Here is a 19,063-nt window from a genome sequence, read left to right as displayed (position 1 = left end):
TGCCCCCCATCCTCTGTCTCCCTATTTCACATCTATCAAAAAACATAAACACATAAATATATTAATAAATAAATACACAACAGAAATGCATTTGCATGGGGAAACGGTTCGAAATATTTGTGAGATATATAAATTATTTTTCATATTTTGAACAATTTAGAGCGGCTCTGAATGGCAAGAAATATACGGTTCCAAATGCTAGCCAGTTAAAATAAATTTTTCAGTGCTTAGAAGTATGTGCGTATCGTACGTTATTACCTTATTTTAGTGCTCTCTGCTCTTTGATGTGATCGTCTGGTAGATATTTTGGAGTGATCGTCTGATAGATATTTTGGAGTGATCGTCTGATAGATATTTTGGAGTGATCGTCTGATAGATATTTTGAAGTGATCGTCTGATAGATATTTTGGAGTAATCATATGATAGATATTTTGGAGTGATCGTCTGATAGATATTTTGGAGTGATCGTCTGGTAGATATTTTAGAGTGATCGTCTGATAGATATTTTGGAGTGATCGTCTGATAGATATTTTGGAGTAATCATATGATAGATTTTTTGGAGTGATCGTTTGATAGATATTTTGGAGTGATCATCTGATAGATATTTTGGAATGACCATCTGATAGATATTTTGGAGTAATCGTCTGACAGATATTTTGAACTATTCGTCAGAGAGAAATATATTGGTGTACCTGCCTGCTAGATATTTTAGTGTACTCATCTGCAAGGTTGTAATAGAATGTTTCAAGGTGGTTGAATACACGCCTGAGTTATTGCGGTCGTGAAGACTAGAATGTGTTCACATGACTCCCGAAACCGGAATAACACGATTGCAATCCTTTTATCTTCAGTGCTTCAAACGAGTTGCTTTTAATGATAGGAATAGCAGCAATGAAATGGCTATAATTATAATCATAATTTTTAAAGGGGTGGATCTGTAAGCCAGCGTAAAGCCTCCGTCAGATGACCAAGAGCTTTCGCGTCAGGAAACACTTGTGCTGTTTCCTGACAAATCTTACCTAACCTAACCTCCTTGTTATGCTTTGCTAGGTAAGCCTATACGACACTCAAGCTCCCTTTTTTTTAAAGTTTAATATTGTTGGTTTAGCAAATTTTTTTCCGTGTCATCGGTAAGTATTTTGGTTCATGACTGAGGTTGTGGTGTCAATGGTCGCTTCTCCCTGTGAAGACCTTAGCCGCCTTAATCTTTCATTTTAATTAGCATAAGTAGCAATAACTTAATTTATTAACTTATATTTAACTTAAGAGAGAAAAAGGTTTGCATAATAATAATAATAATAATAATAATAATAATAATAATAATAATAATAATAATAATAACTAATTTTAATAATAATCCTTATTTCTGCAAGCACATGGTTCAACGTATACAGACCAGCTGACATCTGGGATTTGTTATGCAGAGCATTTAGGGCAAATTAGGTTAATTTTGTTCCCAGGATGCGACCCACGCTAGTTGACTAACACCCAAGTACCTACTAACTGCTAGGTGAACATGGACAGTAGGTGTCTAAAGGAAACACGCACTAATGTTTGCACCCGTACCGGAGATCAAACCACAGTCCTCAGTGTGTGAGCTGAGTGTGCTAACACCCGAGCTAAGGAAGTGCACATCTTCAAGGATGTCTTGAAGCTGTCATCTGATTTCTGTCTAAATGATCTGTTTGTGCTACTTGCTAGTTTATGTTGATTGCCCCGTAGCTCGAGTGCTAGCACACTCAACTCACACACTGAGGTCCTGGGGTCGATCCCCGGCACGGGTGGAAGCATTAGGAAGTGTTTTCTTAAGACACCTACTGTCCCTGTTCACCTGCGTCTTAGTCGACTGGTGTGGGTCGCATCCTGGGACAAAATTGACCTAATTTACCGGAAATGCTCTGCATAACAAGTGGCTTTCTGTGTAGTAGCATGTCACCTAATTCTATATACCTTGTACATGTACTTGTAGAATTATTGTAGTTTATTATTAGAAGGTAACATAATTAATAATCACCGATTATTATTTGGAGGAGTAATTTACTTCTGTATATCACTTTGTTTTTCATTTAGGTAAATTTTAATTAAAAATTAAATGTAATATATCTACTTCTTGGTTTGGTGTTTTATATCATGTACTATTAAGGTCACTGTAACTCTAAGTACTTGACCTTCCATACACGAAGAGATTTATAACCTCTTCTGGTTATATTACTAATAATAATGATGAAAACCACGATAATCATAGTAATGATAGTAATAATAATTATATGAAGAAGAAGGAGAAGAGTAAAAATAATAAGAATAATAATAATGAAAGAAATAATAGTAATAACAATAAAAAGAGTAATAATAATAATAAGTGATAATAATATTACTACTACTACTACTACTACTGCTAATAATAATAATAATAATAATAATAATAATAATAATAATAATAATAATAATAATAATAATAATAATAACAATAATGAGTAATAATTATAATAAGAGTAGTTGTAGTAACAGTAGAATATTATAAAGCTGCCTCTAGTATTTTCGGCTTGTCAAATATATATCTTTTGTAAAGTAAGTGATCTGGGAAAGAGTCGGGCAAAACTGGACTCAGGTGTAAAGGTCTGATCTGTTCACTACTCTCAAGCAAATTAACGAGCACGGTTCGTGAATTTACGAGTTGTGAACAAAGTTCGCAACTCGTAACTCGATCTGCATGTCTTTCTGCATGTCTCGAAACAAACCCTAACCGGAACCGAATTGTCAAAAGCTTTAATGCACGCAAAATTCGATCTTGAACCATATGTATGCAGCATTACTCCATGGAAACCCGATTCAGAGTCGAATCCTCATCCTGCCTGGATCTGAATACTCTTCGAGTAACTCTAAACAATAGCAAGACTGAATCCAGTTCTCTAGGAAAGACTCCAAGCAAACTTACTCCTTGAACGATTCTTCTCGTCATAACTCCAAACAAACCCATCTTGAACTGAATGCTTACAGCATAACTTTAAAAAAAAAAAGTTGTATGGAACCGAATATTAACAATACAGCTCTGACAAAAATGATCTGCAACTGAATCCTCACTCCACGAATACAAGCAAACGGACGAACCCAAATTAAAACCCAAATCCTCACTTCATAATACTGAGCAACCCCTATCTGGAACCGAGTCCTCCCACTCCTACCTCCAGACCCAAGGAAAGCACAAATTTACAGTGCGTGAGCACCTCTCGTTATCTTCACCGCCTCGGAAAAATGGTAGTGAAAACCTAACGAGTGCCAAGGAGAGCCGGAGGTGCTGAGACTGCCACTGACTGTCAATTATGGCATCGTTTGAGAGAGGTTTTGCCCCGGTGTTTAGAGGCCTCAGTGGCCCCAAGAGACAAGGAATCACGAGGGAGTGTGAGCTCTAATGGCCTGCTGGTCCGGGAACCTTTACCCTGCTGTCTTGCCGGTGGGAGTTCGTCATCTCTGTTGGTGGACGTGTGTTTCTCTATTTCTCGCTGATAACGATGGGAGAGAGAGAGAGAGAGAGAGAGAGAGAGAGAGAGAGAGAGAGAGAGAGAGAGAGAGAGAGAGAGAGAGAGAGAGAGAGAGAGAGACGAGAGAGGTGAACATAAAGATAGGCACAAACAAAGGATTTCCAATTTTCTCTTCTACTAAAATTCTCCGAGTTTGCTGGTGTGTCGGCTATAGTCACCTGCCTTCCTTTTGTTTACCTTGTTCTTTGCAGTCGAAACGTGAACAGTTTCAGCTATTGTCTTTAAACCTTCTGATCCTATCTGGGTGAAAAATCCTGAAAGTGTTATCGTTTTTACTCGAAACTGGTCACGAAAATGTAAAAATAATTGTTTTGCAGATAGCAGTTTACAAAGATTTTTTCTTTCTTACGAATGAAAGATAATCAAATTTTTAAATGTTATACGCCAAAGAAGAGTATACTCCCTCTATATTTCAGTAGTGAATTTAATGCATTTAAGAGTAAGGAAAACAAAAGTTGTACTTTAAGCAATATTTATGTATAACAACACAGTGTTGTTAACATAGTGTTGCTTGCCCCCAAGTGCAGCCTTTTTTTTTTACTTCAGGAGAACACGACATTAGATTTCCAGACGTCATTTTATTATGAAAATGTCAAGGTTTTACAGTTGAATATGACGACATATACATCACTGTCATCCTTCCAAAGAATTCTTGATGTTATTTATATATATGAGCATCGTCACATCACCGGCAGTTACAAAGTCACTTTACGGCTATGGATCACATCTTTAGCAGAGACAGGTCACCTACCTCACATCTCTGGGTCACATCACCGGCAGTTACGAAGTCACTTTACGGCTATGGATCACATCTTTAGCAGAGACAGGTCACTTACCTCACATCTCTGGGTCACATCACCGGCAGTTACGAAGTCACTTTACGACTATGGATCACAACTTTAGCAGAGACAGGTCACCTACCTCACATCTCTGGGTCACATCATCAGCAGTGACAGGTATCAGTCACACATTTCATCACCTCTGTGACCTACACCTCCAACAGAGAGGTGTCATGTTTCACCTCTCTGGGTCACTTCATCAACAGTGACACAAGGGATGATAAGAATATTAGGAAAATATCACAACGAATTTAATATGCGGACAAGTGTTAATACAGTAAATACAGGGAAGCCTTTATTATTATTATATATATATATATATATATATATATATATATATATATATATATATATATATATATATATATATATATATATATATATATATATATATAATCTTCCATTATCCCTCCATCTCTATTCTTCGCAGAAAAGCGAAAAATAATGACACAAAATCCCACCTCCCTGTGTCTCCCTGAAGACAGGCCCTAATAATCTAGCCTGACATGATGTCACCATTGACAAAACTCTTGCCATGCCTTCCACGGGACGTCTCCCACCGCGGCAGCTCCTGCTGCCACCATCACTCTCACCTTCACACCTCGGTCACGTCTTGCATGCAAAAAATGATTAATGATTAGTTTTTATTATCACTAGAGCGTTCAGTAGCTAGAACGCTGATGAGACTTTGCTTGGAATAAAGCAACAGTCTAGTCTATCTCTTCATTATTTTTAGCTTTGAAAATTCACTGGAGTCGCGTAATATGTTGGCGTTTTTTCAGACTTGATGAAAATGCGAATGCAGCGTTACTGATTAGGAAAATGAAAAGCAGAAATGAAGAGTAACCTGTCTGAAACAGTGCACAATAACCTGCAGACAGGAGAGTGAAGATAACTACGATGTTTCGGCCCAATTTGGACCATTTACAAAGTCGCACGTCGTCGCATGCTTCTGTCTCTATGTGCGGGTTATTTCTTTATTAGGTACATGAGCTGAGCATTCCTTAATAGAGAGTATATTTTTTCAAGGGATTCCCTGAGCGATTTCATGTGTTCATACACACATCTTCAGTATAACTGGCAAGAAGGATGTTAAATTATGTTTTGGAGAAACTGATCTTGCGCTGGACTCAATGTATTAAGACTCGTTTAATAACATTTCGACAGCATCTTAATATCTGTGATAATAATTAAAAAATTGTAAGTATTTAAACTTATACAGTCCCATCTATAAATGTAAGGAAACCAATTTGAATCCGTGCGCATATGTCTAAGGCTCTTTTTGTTTTGGGTTTTTGAAAATATTCCCTCTCTATTATATATACTAAGACCTGGGCCTCACTCTCATATTAAAAAAAAAAAAACTCTTTGCAACTCTTAATGATTTATCGCCATCCATATTGATTCCCTAACACTCTTATCATCTCCCTTTTTCAGATTTATCAATGCAACAAGCAACTAATTTTTTCTATATATATACTTACAAAGGAAGAAAAAGCATTCGCTGTCACTTAAGCGTGCTGGATGCCCAAGCTCCAACTTCACAAATCCTCCTTTGCACCCTCTCCAGAATCCTTCCAGGGACATCCCTGAGACAGCCTTCTATACACTTCATGTATTTACACCCTTTAAATCAAAACTATTTTTCTGTAACTGTTATATATGACTAAAGCATGTCAAAAATCCCTCTTCCACTCTCTGAATTGCAACTTTCACTCTTCATACTCCACAAAAATATTCATGCCGCACGTTCAACCTCACTTTTCCTTCAGTACGAGGGAATGACGGTGCGGCAAAGTGCATTGCTTCTGGTGAAGGCTCTCGATCCAAGGGAATCGAGGTGCCCTCAATTTCCTCGGACCAAAGTTAATTACCTCCCACTCCCCAGGCACTGTATGGCCTTCACGGTTTCGGAATAATGATACTAATAATAGAAATAATAATTATAATAAATATTCCCCATGAATATAATAAAAAATAATTAATTAGTCTCATTTGACTTCCTGATAAGCTGCAACAGGCTGATCCAATCTCATAAGCATGATGAACCAAGGCTCAATTAATGATGGAACTCACCCTGTTGATACTTCCCTTCCTCCTTCTCCTCCCTCTTTCTTCTTCTTCTTTTACTTCTTCATCTTCTTCCCTTCTCCTCCTCTTTCTCTTCCTCCTCCTTCTCCTTACTTTTCTCGTCCGCTGGGACTGAATACACAAACTCTTATTTTGTTTTCCCTTCGATTCACTTGAAGAACTTACCGCTCGAACGGCACTGGTTACAACCATGTCTTCTGTTTATCCCAGTGATTTTAGTCACATCTTTGGTGGCCGTCTACGCCATACATCAGTCCTTAACTTTCGTATGTAGAACTGAGCCATTCTCCCATCACTGGTATGTAATAATACGCACTAGAAGCAATGTGAGACTAACTATCGAACCTTAGGGACTCAGCTGGTTCTTTTCGCCTGGTGGACCACTGGCCGGGTAACTGCAAAACTTTTCACTCGCATGTGAACTCGAAAAAATGTCGCGCAACTGAGCGAAACGTTGCTTTCTTCTGTGTCTCTCTCTTATTAAATTTATGGAAAATTCTAAATCCGTGTAAAGGAGGATTTGTGAGGCTTGGGATCTGAGCATCCATTAGGCTTCTGTGAGCGTGATAGATCAAAGATTATATGATCGAGTCCTGGAAAAACTAGTTAGCCGTGCATGAGTTCTGGAGGAGTGAACGAGGTGCTTGTTCTTCTACATTCAGGATACGGATATTAGGATTCAGTGGATTATTATTAGATCGTAATTTAAGTGACATTCTGAAAAAGACAGTTAGGAAAACCAGTGATGGTGAATGCGTTTTCTTGTACTTAGATAAAAGAAAATAGCTGCTTGTTACACTTATAACTTGGAATTTTCGGACAGAGAAAAAAGCAGCCGTCACTCCATAATCTGAGTGACCCATACCCGAGTTTAGTGCTTCATGATATGTAACATAATAAACCACGGTACGGGTGGGATTAGAACCTATGGCGAGTGAGTCGTAAAAACGTGCATTTGTGGTCACAGTGGGGCCTATGTTAACCTCCCTGTGATGTACAAATATACCTAGTTGAATGGATCTTACTGTAGACAGCTGGCTCAGTGGTTTACGCACTGGCCTGGAGTTTTACTACTCACTTGCCAAGGGTTCTAACCCAACCCGTACTGTGGTTTGTTTGCAATCGTGTTGTTACGATTTTGTGAGTAATAATAAAATATTGTTTTGCCTTTAAAGAATCTCTCTATTGAGTATCAATATTTTGTGTGATTCTTTGACGATTGTCGACATACAGACTGGACTAAGCTTTGCCTTCCTTGTTTGCACAATGGCTCTAATTGGGTTCACATAGAAAAGGGGCACGATATCTATTTATCTCTCTACCTATTATTGTTCTATATTTCCTACACCGCAACACTTTCCTCTATAGTAATATTTAATATGCTTCGTTTATTCGCTTCTATAAGCACTGCCTTACTGTTGCATTCTAAAATAGCCGATAAATACATGAATAATAACATAAATGAATAGGTGAGTGAGAGAGAGAAAGACTGAGAGACAGACAGACAGAAACAGATACAGACAGACAGACAGAGACAGGGGAAACGTACTCTCTAAACATGTTACGAATTTCAAGGGCATTTTTAAAACCAGATTATGTAAGGGATGCCATGACGTATTACCGAGAAGTTTGAAGACAGTGATACAGATAGCAATACGAGCTTTACTGTGACAGCCTCTCGTTCCCTATAGATCTTCATCTAGTCAAGACTTTATAAAGCTGCGCCCTGAGCGAAATTGTCCCAATGAATACTTTTTTCAGACACATGTGTCGTTCTTTCTAATATACTCAGCCTTTTTTTCCCCCCTTCGTTGACAAAACAAAAAAAATTAAATATTACTGTTGAAAAATGTCACACACACACCTTATGTACAATAAATAACAAGACATGTATTAGTCCTGAAAAATATGATTACAAAGAATAATAATTAACAGTTTATGTAAAGAGTTAGTTGGGTGGAAGAACGGGATATTTGTCAACATGTGGAAGGCATAAATGAGAGAGATGAAGTAAGAGATAAATTAAACATGTGGAAATATGATACAAGAGATGTTGAGTAAAACAAAGCACGAAAAGTGTTGCATGTAACAAGACACAATAAGTGCTGGTAAGGAGACACAATAAGAGCTGGTTCAAAAGAGACAATAAGTGCTGAATAGAACAAGACATATAAGAGCTTTATAAAACAAAACACATATAAGAGCTTGATAAAACAAGACACATATAAGAGCTTTATAAAACAAGACACATATAAGAGCTTTATAAAACAAGACAAAATAAGTGCTGTATAAAACAAGACAAATAAGTGCTGTATAAAACAAGACATATAAGTGCTGTATAAAACAAGACAAAATAAGTACTGTATAAAACAAGACAAAATAAGTACTGTATAAAACAAAACATGTAAGTGCTGTATAAAACAAGACAAAATAAGTACTGTATAAAACAAGACAAAATAAGTACTGTATAAAACAAGACAAAATAAGTGCTGTATAAAACAAGACAAAATAAGTGCTGTATAAAACAAGACAAAATAAGTGCTGTATAAAACAAGACAAAATAAGTACTGTATAAAACAAGACAAAATAAGTGCTGTATAAAACAAGACAAAATAAGTGCTGTATAAAACAAGACAAAATAAGTGCTGTATAAAACAAGACAAAATAAGTGCTGTATAAAACAAGACAAAATAAGTACTGTATAAAACAAGACAAAATAAGTGCTGTATAAAACAAGACAAAATAAGTACTGTATAAAACAAGACAAAATAAGTGCTGTATAAAACAAGACAAAATAAGTGCTGTATAAAACAAGACAAAATAAGTGCTGTATAAAACAAGACAAAATAAGTGCTGTATAAAACAAGACAAAATAAGTGCTGTATAAAACAAGACAAAATAAGTGCTGTATAAAACAAGACAAAATAAGTGCTGTATAAAACAAGACAAAATAAGTGCTGTATAAAACAAGACATATAAGTGCTGTATAAAACAAGACAAAATAAGTGCTGTATAAAACAAGACAAAATAAGTACTGTATAAAACAAGACAAAATAAGTGCTGTATAAAACAAGACAAAATAAGTACTGTATAAAACAAGACAAAATAAGTGCTGTATAAAACAAGACAAAATAAGTGCTGTATAAAACAAGACAAAATAAGTGCTGTATAAAACAAGACAAAATAAGTGCTGTATAAAACAAGACAAAATAAGTGCTGTATAAAACAAGACAAAATAAGTGCTGTATAAAACAAGACAAAATAAGTGCTGTATAAAACAAGACAAAATAAGTGCTGTATAAAACAAGACACAGTAAATGCTGTATAAAACAAGACACAGTAAATGCTGCATAAAACAAGACACAGTAAATGCTGCATAAAACAAGACACAGTAAATGCTGCATAAAACAAGACACAGTAAGTGCTGTATAAAACAAGACATGGTAAGTGCTGTATAAAACAAGACATAGTAAGTGCTGTATAAAACAAGACACAATAAGTGCTGTATAAAACAAGACACAGTAAATGCTGCATAAAACAAGACACAGTAAATGCTGCATAAAACAAGACACAGTAAGTGCTGTATAAAACAAGACATGGTAAGTGCTGTATAAAACAAGACATGGTAAGTGCTGTATAAAACAAGACACAATAAGTGCTGTATAAAACAAGACACAGTAAGTGCTCCATAAACCTACACAAAACAAGTGCTGGCTTAAACAAACCACAATAAGAAAAGATACAACGATGAATAAAGTGAGTCAGATATGACGAGACATTTGGAAAAGGCAACCAATAAAACGGTAAAATCAAAATACGATTATTATTATCATTATTATTATTATTATTATTATTATTATTATTATTATTATTATTATTATTATTATTATTATTATTATTATTATTATTATTTTAGGCATTATTATTAATATGATTATATTATTATTTTATTTTTGTTATTTTTATTAGCACTATAATTATTATTATCAATATTATTATTATTATTGATCATAATAATCATTATAAGCATTTTAATTATTGTTTTATTATGGGGAAGCACTAAACGCTTAGGAGGGGAGGGGGAGGAACGAAACAGCACCTGGAAAAACGGGAGGTAATCGGGTTTGATTCAAAGAAGAGAAAGGTGGCTCCAGTTTCCCGGATCAAAAAAAAAAAACCTTCTTAAACTGTATCTCGTCCCACACGAACACTGAATGAAGAGGAAGATGCTTCACGTGTCAAAAGACACACGCACGACACTCGACAACAAATGCAGAAAATATAATTTTTAGTAAGGGAATTGCGTGATGGGAACACTGATCTTATTTATGACGTATTCTAGGAGTACAGGCCGTATTTAGAACTTATACTAGAAGTACAGACCTTATTTACGACTTATACTACGAGTATAGACTGCATTTAGGACTTATACTAGGAGTACAGACCGAATTCAGGACGTGTAATTGGAACAATGACCGTATTGGGACATGTAATAGGAACACTGGCTGTATTTAGGACATGTAATGGGAAAACTGGCTGTGTTTAGGACTGTATTTAGGACATGTAATAGGAACAGTTTACGTATTTACAACTTATTATAAGGGTACTTATTGTAAGTGAAACATGGAAAGGGAACGCTTGTAGCATGTAGGACATGTTACAGGAAATGCAGCAGAATGTAGGACACGAAATGGAGACACGGCAACATGTTTAACCCTCCGAGTGCAATCATCACCCGTGGCTCTCCGAACTTAATTAAGTCTGCGTGTCGGCAGCAGACACAACTTCACGACACTGCCTCTAGAACTGAGGTCATTTGTCTGTCATTAATAAGAGAGGGAGAGAGAGAGAGAGAGAGAGAGAGAGCATTGTTTCAACTGTCAACAAATATTCGAGATAAAATAATATATGTCCAGACTAGCAGGACTAAATCACATAATGTAAGCCAGGTGAAGAAATTAAGTGAGCTTGTGGATGAAGATAAGGTGCGGGAGCCCAAGTAGATGCAGGAAGATAGAGTTTCAAGGCAAGGACAGTTATAGCATCAGGTTTACACTAGTCTCACAAAATGTTGAAAATGTGTCATGATAAAATCACGTTTGACTCAAAAATTTTCCGCTTAAATTTGAATTTTATATTTTATCTAGTGAAAGCAGCTTTCCAGTTAATATTACAGTTATGACTCATGACATGCTGGAAAACTGCATTCAAATAGTGTATTGCCGACATTAGTGAAAAAACAAGTTTTCCTCTGAACAAGGCTCAGGGTAGAGCTTCATCAAGTAATTACATACTAAGCTCTACAGAGAGTGAAATTTCGTCAAAATGAAAGTTGCTCTACAATGTGCATTTTTTTTTTATTATATTGGAAAAAACATGAACAGTCTTGTGCATATCTAACACAAATTGTCTGTTTATTTTTTACAATAATTAAATATCCAGCTGTTTCTCCTATATATGATTGTTATCAGTCTTTCCAAGGAATGTTTTGACTCTGGGAAGAGCAGAAATGTTTCACTTTTTTATGATCACTGGTAAGACAATTGCTTATTTGACAAACGTACAATTAGGGAGTCAGTAGACAGAGTGTTTTTATGTTCCTACACTTATTTTAGGGTGATTCTGAATGAACATTGGATCATCAACACCACCTTCGCTTGCATTTCGACACTGCCTTGCTAGGCTACCTCCATAGGGCCGGCTCAGGGACGTCATATGGCAAAGACCTGAATTAGGCTTTACCCTGACGAGTAAACAATTAAGCAACAACAATAACAGAGTCACACGTTTAACTCTGCTGAAAAGGGCCTTGGTGTGAGAGCGAAGTGTACCATTAATCTTATGTTTTCTGCTTTATTTTCACTATTACTGAGTATGAGAGATAGTGTTGTGTTTGTCTCAGGGCTAGCTTGTGGGACTGAGTTTGTTTGTCTCAGGTATTGCTTGTAAGAGCGTGTTTATGTTAGGGCTGGAGTGTGAGAGTCATTTTGTGTGTGTGTGTGTGTGTGTGTGTGTGTGTGTGTGTGTGTGTGTGTGTGTGTGTGTGTTTTTGTGTGTGTAAATCCCCTGCATCGTTACGATTTTTAAAGCATTACTTCGGCTTACAGGTTTAAGAGTTATATCTATTCAGTAACACACATGGTGGTGAAGGAGTCCCTGTAAAATTCTGACAGCTGTCATTTCAGAAAGGAACGCCTGTTAAACGTTAATAGGAATAAAAATTAGAGTTCGAACACCTGTACTGATGCGATCGAGTTGTTCATGTGTTTAAATGGAGATGATGATTGCAGGGTTATTTTATGTTGAAATCAGTACTGTAAAATTGTAGCAGGTAATAGAGTGGTTAGTTACAAAATCATTGATCTCAGGAAAGATTGGTACATGACTTACCTGAAGGATAACCAGTATGGTAGCATTTATTTATTTATTCAGAAACACAGTGTTTAAAGTTTACTGAGTTACTTCCAAAATACAGAGCAACGTAGCTAAAACACTTACAGTAAATATCATACTAGACATAAGATTTCGAGGCAGCATATTTTAATAAAGTTGGTAGAATTACCGACAATATGTAAAGTAAAAGGACACAAGTGCAACTAATTTGACATTTCATTGAGGCAACGTTTCGCTCTCCAGGAGCTTTGTCAAGCTTGACAAAGCTCCTGGAGAGCGAAACGTTGCCACAATAAAATGTCACATTAGAGGCAGCATATTGTTACTTATTAGAAATAGAAATTTTAGAAAACATACGTTTAAAAGTAATGTATGGACTCTACATGACAAAAATGAAAATTTAGATAAGATAAGAATAGTGAACTAGATAGTGAGTTAGGATGGGCCGCTAGTGAAGCCGACTTCAACTATGGACTTAAATGTTTTTATGAAAAAATCGGAAAGGGCAAGAAGTAATCTAGACCAAATTATCGATTAGCAGATATTGGATCCAAACATGGAACTGATTCACTTACCGTAATATTCCCATGACATTGTCCAGTGCTTCCAGGAACGTTACTCTTGCGCAACCAACAGTAAAAAACAAAAAAGTGTACATAGGTCATTGGCTAAAACTTCGAACACATTCAGGGATGCTAATTTACAGTTCCAAGCGCACTAATAGCACCGATCTCCGGCCTGATAAAACACTAGAATCTATCGCATACCCTCTTCCCGTTTTCATTATCTGCGGAAATGGAAAAGTGCCAGTGAATATATTTTTTTTTTTGTTATCTTTTAGATGGGTGTGTGTAAATACGATTTTTTTTTTTTTTTGTATTTCTGCGGAGTTTGTTTTGAAATTTTATTCATACATAACGTGTGCATGTGAACATATATATATATATATATATATATATATATATATATATATATATATATATATATATATATATATATATATATATATATATATATATATATATATATATATATATATATATATATATATATATATATATATATATATATATATATATATATAGGATGGGGTCCACCTCTGGTGTAAATTGTGGGACCCATAGTCTCGGAGAAGTGGATAAAAAGGCTTCAAGGAAAAATATTTGGATTTCTTCCTGAAGCCGTTTGAATATTCCACTTCCCCTACCACCCCATCTTTTCATATTTATTTTTTTTACTAATAGTAATATTTTATTACATAATATGGTACAGAAGATTTAAGAGATACATTATTGATATAAAGGTGGCATATACGGTACATGTTGTTACGTGTGTATCACCGATTATAAGGCGAAAATCTCATCCAGCTCCTCAGAGCTGGGGCGTGTGCCCAAAATACAGCAGGCATTACCCCTTTGAACAGCCGCACTGAGCCGCTGGAACAGAAAACTAGCTGCCCTGTGATCCCTAGTTACCCTGATGAGTCTTTTTCCCAGCTCCTTAAGGAATTTAGATGCACTCTTTCCCCATGAGCCAAGGGTCTCTGAGCCTATGGGAACAAACATATAATGATGGGCAAGTTCTCCATATTTTCTAGACTTTTGGGACTCCCTGAAGCTGGCAGCTGCCCCTCCTTCCTCCCTGGTGTATTGGAGATAGGTATCAGCCAAGGTAGATGCACATGTATAGTCCCACACCACCTGATTCCCATCTGTCCAGGCTTGAAGGGTGATACCATCTGGACGCTTCTGGCTGCCATCAGATCTGCATAGTTGGGGTGGCTCCCTTACTGCTGGGCATCCAGCTGTTGTGAGGCTCCTCTTGATAATGTTATTAACCTCCTCATGTCTTCCAATCTTTCCCTCGGATTTACGGCACACAAGACCATGGTACCCGAATCGGTCTGCTGCTTCACTGCCACAAATACACCTGTGTTCGGCGAGAATAGGGGCGGCAAGTCGAAGGGCAACACCGATGCGGATGGTCTGTGGGTCGAGACGTGTGCCAAGGCTGGAGTTGGGAACAGCCAACAGAAAGTCCCCAGCATGAGGTGCTCTCACTGCCAGGAGGCTGGCTCTATCCTTCCCTGACACACTCTGAAGCATTGTTGAGGCAATATTTTCCACTATTGGACCATCAATGTGGAAGTAGGTTGTGCCCAAGAATTAGGCAAGCGAAGAATTCCTAAGTATTAAGATCCCAAGAAGTTGCAGTGTCTGACAGGTCTTGGGCACAACCTACTTCCACATTGAACAAATGTGACACCACCTATGACTGCTGCACCTCTCCTGCCATACGGTTTATAAGCTGCTTCTCCGCTCATCTGCCGTATTCTACTCAAGATTGATGGACTGAACACATCGACTCAAGGTTGAGGGACTGATTACCTCATTCTCCTCATGTTTTTCAAGTTTCTCCTATGTATGGACTGATGAAGCCACTGTGTGGCGAAACGTTTCCTCAATAAAGATACCCAAGAGTTGCACATGTGTCTAATTTATCAACATGTCGGTTCTCTGAACCATTCATCTACAAACCTGTCAGACACTGCAACTTCTTGGGATCTTAATACTTAGGAATTCTTCGCTTGCCTAATTCTTGGGCACAACCTACTTCCACATTGAACAAATGTGACACCACCTATGACTGCTGCACCTCTCCTGCCATACGGTTTATAAGCTGCTTCTCCGCTCATCTGCCGTATTCTACTCAAGATTGATGGACTGAACACATCGACTCTAGGTTGAGGGACTGATTACCTCATTCTCCTCCTGTTCTTCAAGTTTCTCCTATGTATGGACTGATGAAGCCACTGTGTGGCGAAACGTTTCCTCAATAAAGATACCCAAGAGTTGCACATGTGTCTAATTTATCATATATATATATATATATATATACACATATATATATATATATATATATATATATATATATATATCTATATATATATATATATATATATATATATATATATATATATATATATATCGTGCCGAATAGGGAGAACTAGCGATCTTGGCTTAAATAGCAACGCTCATCTTGCCATATAGGACAAGTGAAAATTTGTGTATGCAATAATTTCGCCAAAATCATTCTGAACCTAACGAAAAAAATATATTTCACTGTGTTTGTTTAGTATTAAATTATTGTAAACAAATCTAAAATATATTTAGTTGGGTTAGGCTAAAATAAATTGTTCTTGTTATAATAAGGTTAGGTAAGTTTTCTAAGATTTTTTTGGAGCAAAATTATTTTTTTTTACATATATTTCATCTCATCCCCTGCATGCATCAGCCTTACTAGAGATTTGAACAATGCAAGGAATTCGCGAGAGCATGCGAAATATACACAAACACTATATTTCGCATGCTCTCGCGAATTCCTTGCAATGTTCAAATCTCTAGTAAGGCTGATGCATGCAGGGGATGAGATGAAAAGCTGTAAGCCTTCTCCCTGAAAGCTGGCTGCCTTGGATCAAACGTGTAGCTCATGCTACACGCCAAGGTATTGGTCCAGTGTGGGTAGATTGGTAAAGCACTGCGTACCTTGTCCTAAGATTCGTAGGTTCGAGTCTCCTTCAGCCAGAGATCAGTGTTTGTGTATATTTCGCATGCTCTCGCGAATTCCTTGCATTGTTCAAATCTCTAGTAAGGCTGATGCATGCAGGGGATGAGATGAAAAGCTGTAAGCCTTCTCCCTGAAAGCTGGTTGCCTTGGATCAAACGTGTAGCTCATGCTACACGCCAAGGTATTGGTCCAGTGTGGGTAGATTGGTAAAGCACTGCGTACCTTGTCCTAAGGTTCGTAGGTTCGAGTCTCCTTCAGCCAGAGATCAGTGTTTGTGAATATTTCGCATGCTCTCGCGAATTCCTTGCATATACATATATATATATATATATATATATATATATATATATATATATATATATATATATATATATATATATATATGCAATAAGATCACAGTAAACAGGTGATTTCAGAATATGCAAAACAACCTTGATAATGTGAGTAGTCACGAAAGCGCTTGGAATTTCTCTATTCTTCAGAGTGCTTGTTTTGCATATATATATATATATATATATATATATATATATATATATATATATATATATATATATATATATATAGACATATGTCGTGCCGAATAGGCAGAACTTGCGATCTAGGCTTAAATAACAACGCTCATCTTGCCATATGGGATAAGCGAATATTTGTGTATGCAATAATTTCGCAAAAATCATTCTAAACCTAACAAAAAAAATATATTTCGTTGTGTTTGTTTAGTATTAAATTACTGTTAACGCATTTAAAATATATTTAGTAGGATTAGGCTAAAATAAATTGCACTCGTTAAATTAAGGTTAGGTAAGTTTTCTAAGATTCTTTTGGTGCAAAATTAAATTTTTTTGCATTAACATTAATGAAAAAATATATCTTTAAACGAATAAGAGAAATTTTTAGAAAGGACTTAATTTTAAATGAGTTCTTGCTAATTGACCAGTTTTACATATTCGGCACGACATATATATATATATATATATATATATATATATATATATATATATATTTAACAATTCGCAAACAGGCGAAATTATTTACAAACATTGTCTCTACGTCCACAGCAGGACTCGAACCTGCTAACTCTGTATCAGAGTCCACAGTACTTTACCACTGAGCTAGACCCAAGATAAGTATGGGCGCTTAGCCGAAGTTAAGCGATGTTACCCCATACCCCCAGGCACCAAGCTCGTTTTGAAAGTTATTTCATCGAATCCTGCCACATGCAGTGGACAACAAAAGAGATTTGAAATGCTTAACAGTTTGCAACAGGTAACATCGCTTAGCTTCGGCTAAGCGCCCATACTTATCTTGGGTCTAGCTCAGTGGTAAAGTACTGTGGACTCTGATACAGAGTTAGCAGGTTCGAGTCCTGCTGTGGACGTAGAGACAAGATTATATATTTATATATATATATATATATATTTATATATATATATATATATATATATATATATATATATATATATATATATATATATATATATATAAACACTGGCTGTTTCCTACCGAAAAAGAACAGAAACGTTAGCACTGAAGCTATAAGCTTGTGTCGACCAAGTTGATATGATAGAAGCAAATCGCCATCCATCTTCGACCTAACCAACCTGATGTTGAGATCTCTCAATACATACATATATATATATATATATATATATATATATATATATATATATATATATATATATATATATATATATATATATATATATTAGTCTATAGTGTACAGTGCATAGTATGTGCATGGTATACGCATAGCATGTGAAGTGTATAGTGGCATGTCGTTGATAGTGGGGGCTGTGCACAGAGCATAGTGGTGTATAGTAACATGTGCACAGAGCATAGTGGTGTATAGTAACATGTGCACAGAGCATTGTGGTGTATAGTGACTTGATCTGGGAGGGAATGAGTGCCCTACTCCGCCTCATCACACATCTTCCACTCCTCCCTTTCTTCCACCGCCCACCACAAGAACGGGAGATCCCTCTCCTCCCCTCCACCACCACCATGAACCACATGCGGTATGTGCCATGCGCCATTTTACCTTCAGCTTGAGCTTACCACACAGTTTGAGGTATGGCAGATGATGAAGCCAGCCAGCCACAAAGCCAGGGAAACAATGCACCCAACAAAATACAATTTCAAAATACAAAATACAATTTCAACAAGAAGAACATCAACTGAGGCCAGGTAAACCATGTCCTAAAGGAAACATGTTGGGAAGATGTCTTAAATGACATGGATCCAAGCCAGTGCCTTGAAAGGATCAACTTCCTGGTAGCCGAAGCATGTTCTAGGCATATTCCCCTAAGAAAGAAGAAGAGCAGGAGTAAACTGGAGAGAAAAAGACGCTCCCTCTACAGAAGACGACGAAGAGTCACTGAGCTCCTCAGGAGTGCTAGAATATCTGATACACGAAAGGAGGCGCTGACCAAGGAAGTGGAAACTATCGAACTTAAGCTAAATGACTCTTACAGGAACCAGGAGAGGCAGGAGGAGCTTAAAGCTATTAGTGAAATTGAAAGAAATTCAAAATATTTCTTTTCATATGCCAAAAACAAGGCAAATACCACATCTAGTATCGGGCCCTTACTCAGACAGGATGGGACTTACACAGATGACAACAAGGAAATGAGTGAA

At 36.6% G+C, this 19,063-nt stretch overlaps 1 protein-coding gene across 1 annotated transcript in view; it reads left to right on the top strand.

Moving 5' to 3' along the window:
- LOC128684062 (5-hydroxytryptamine receptor-like) overlaps window positions 1-19,063 on the top strand; it is a 606,485-nt gene that overhangs the window by 217,063 nt on the left and 370,359 nt on the right. The gene's annotated exons all lie outside the window — the stretch shown is intronic.

Source organism: Cherax quadricarinatus, chromosome 3 (genome assembly GCF_038502225.1).
Source record: "Cherax quadricarinatus isolate ZL_2023a chromosome 3, ASM3850222v1, whole genome shotgun sequence".
Classification (NCBI taxonomy): Eukaryota; Metazoa; Arthropoda; class Malacostraca; order Decapoda; family Parastacidae; genus Cherax; species Cherax quadricarinatus.
The sequence above is the reverse complement of the archived record's forward strand: the minus strand, read 5'-3'. Positions and strand labels throughout refer to the sequence as shown.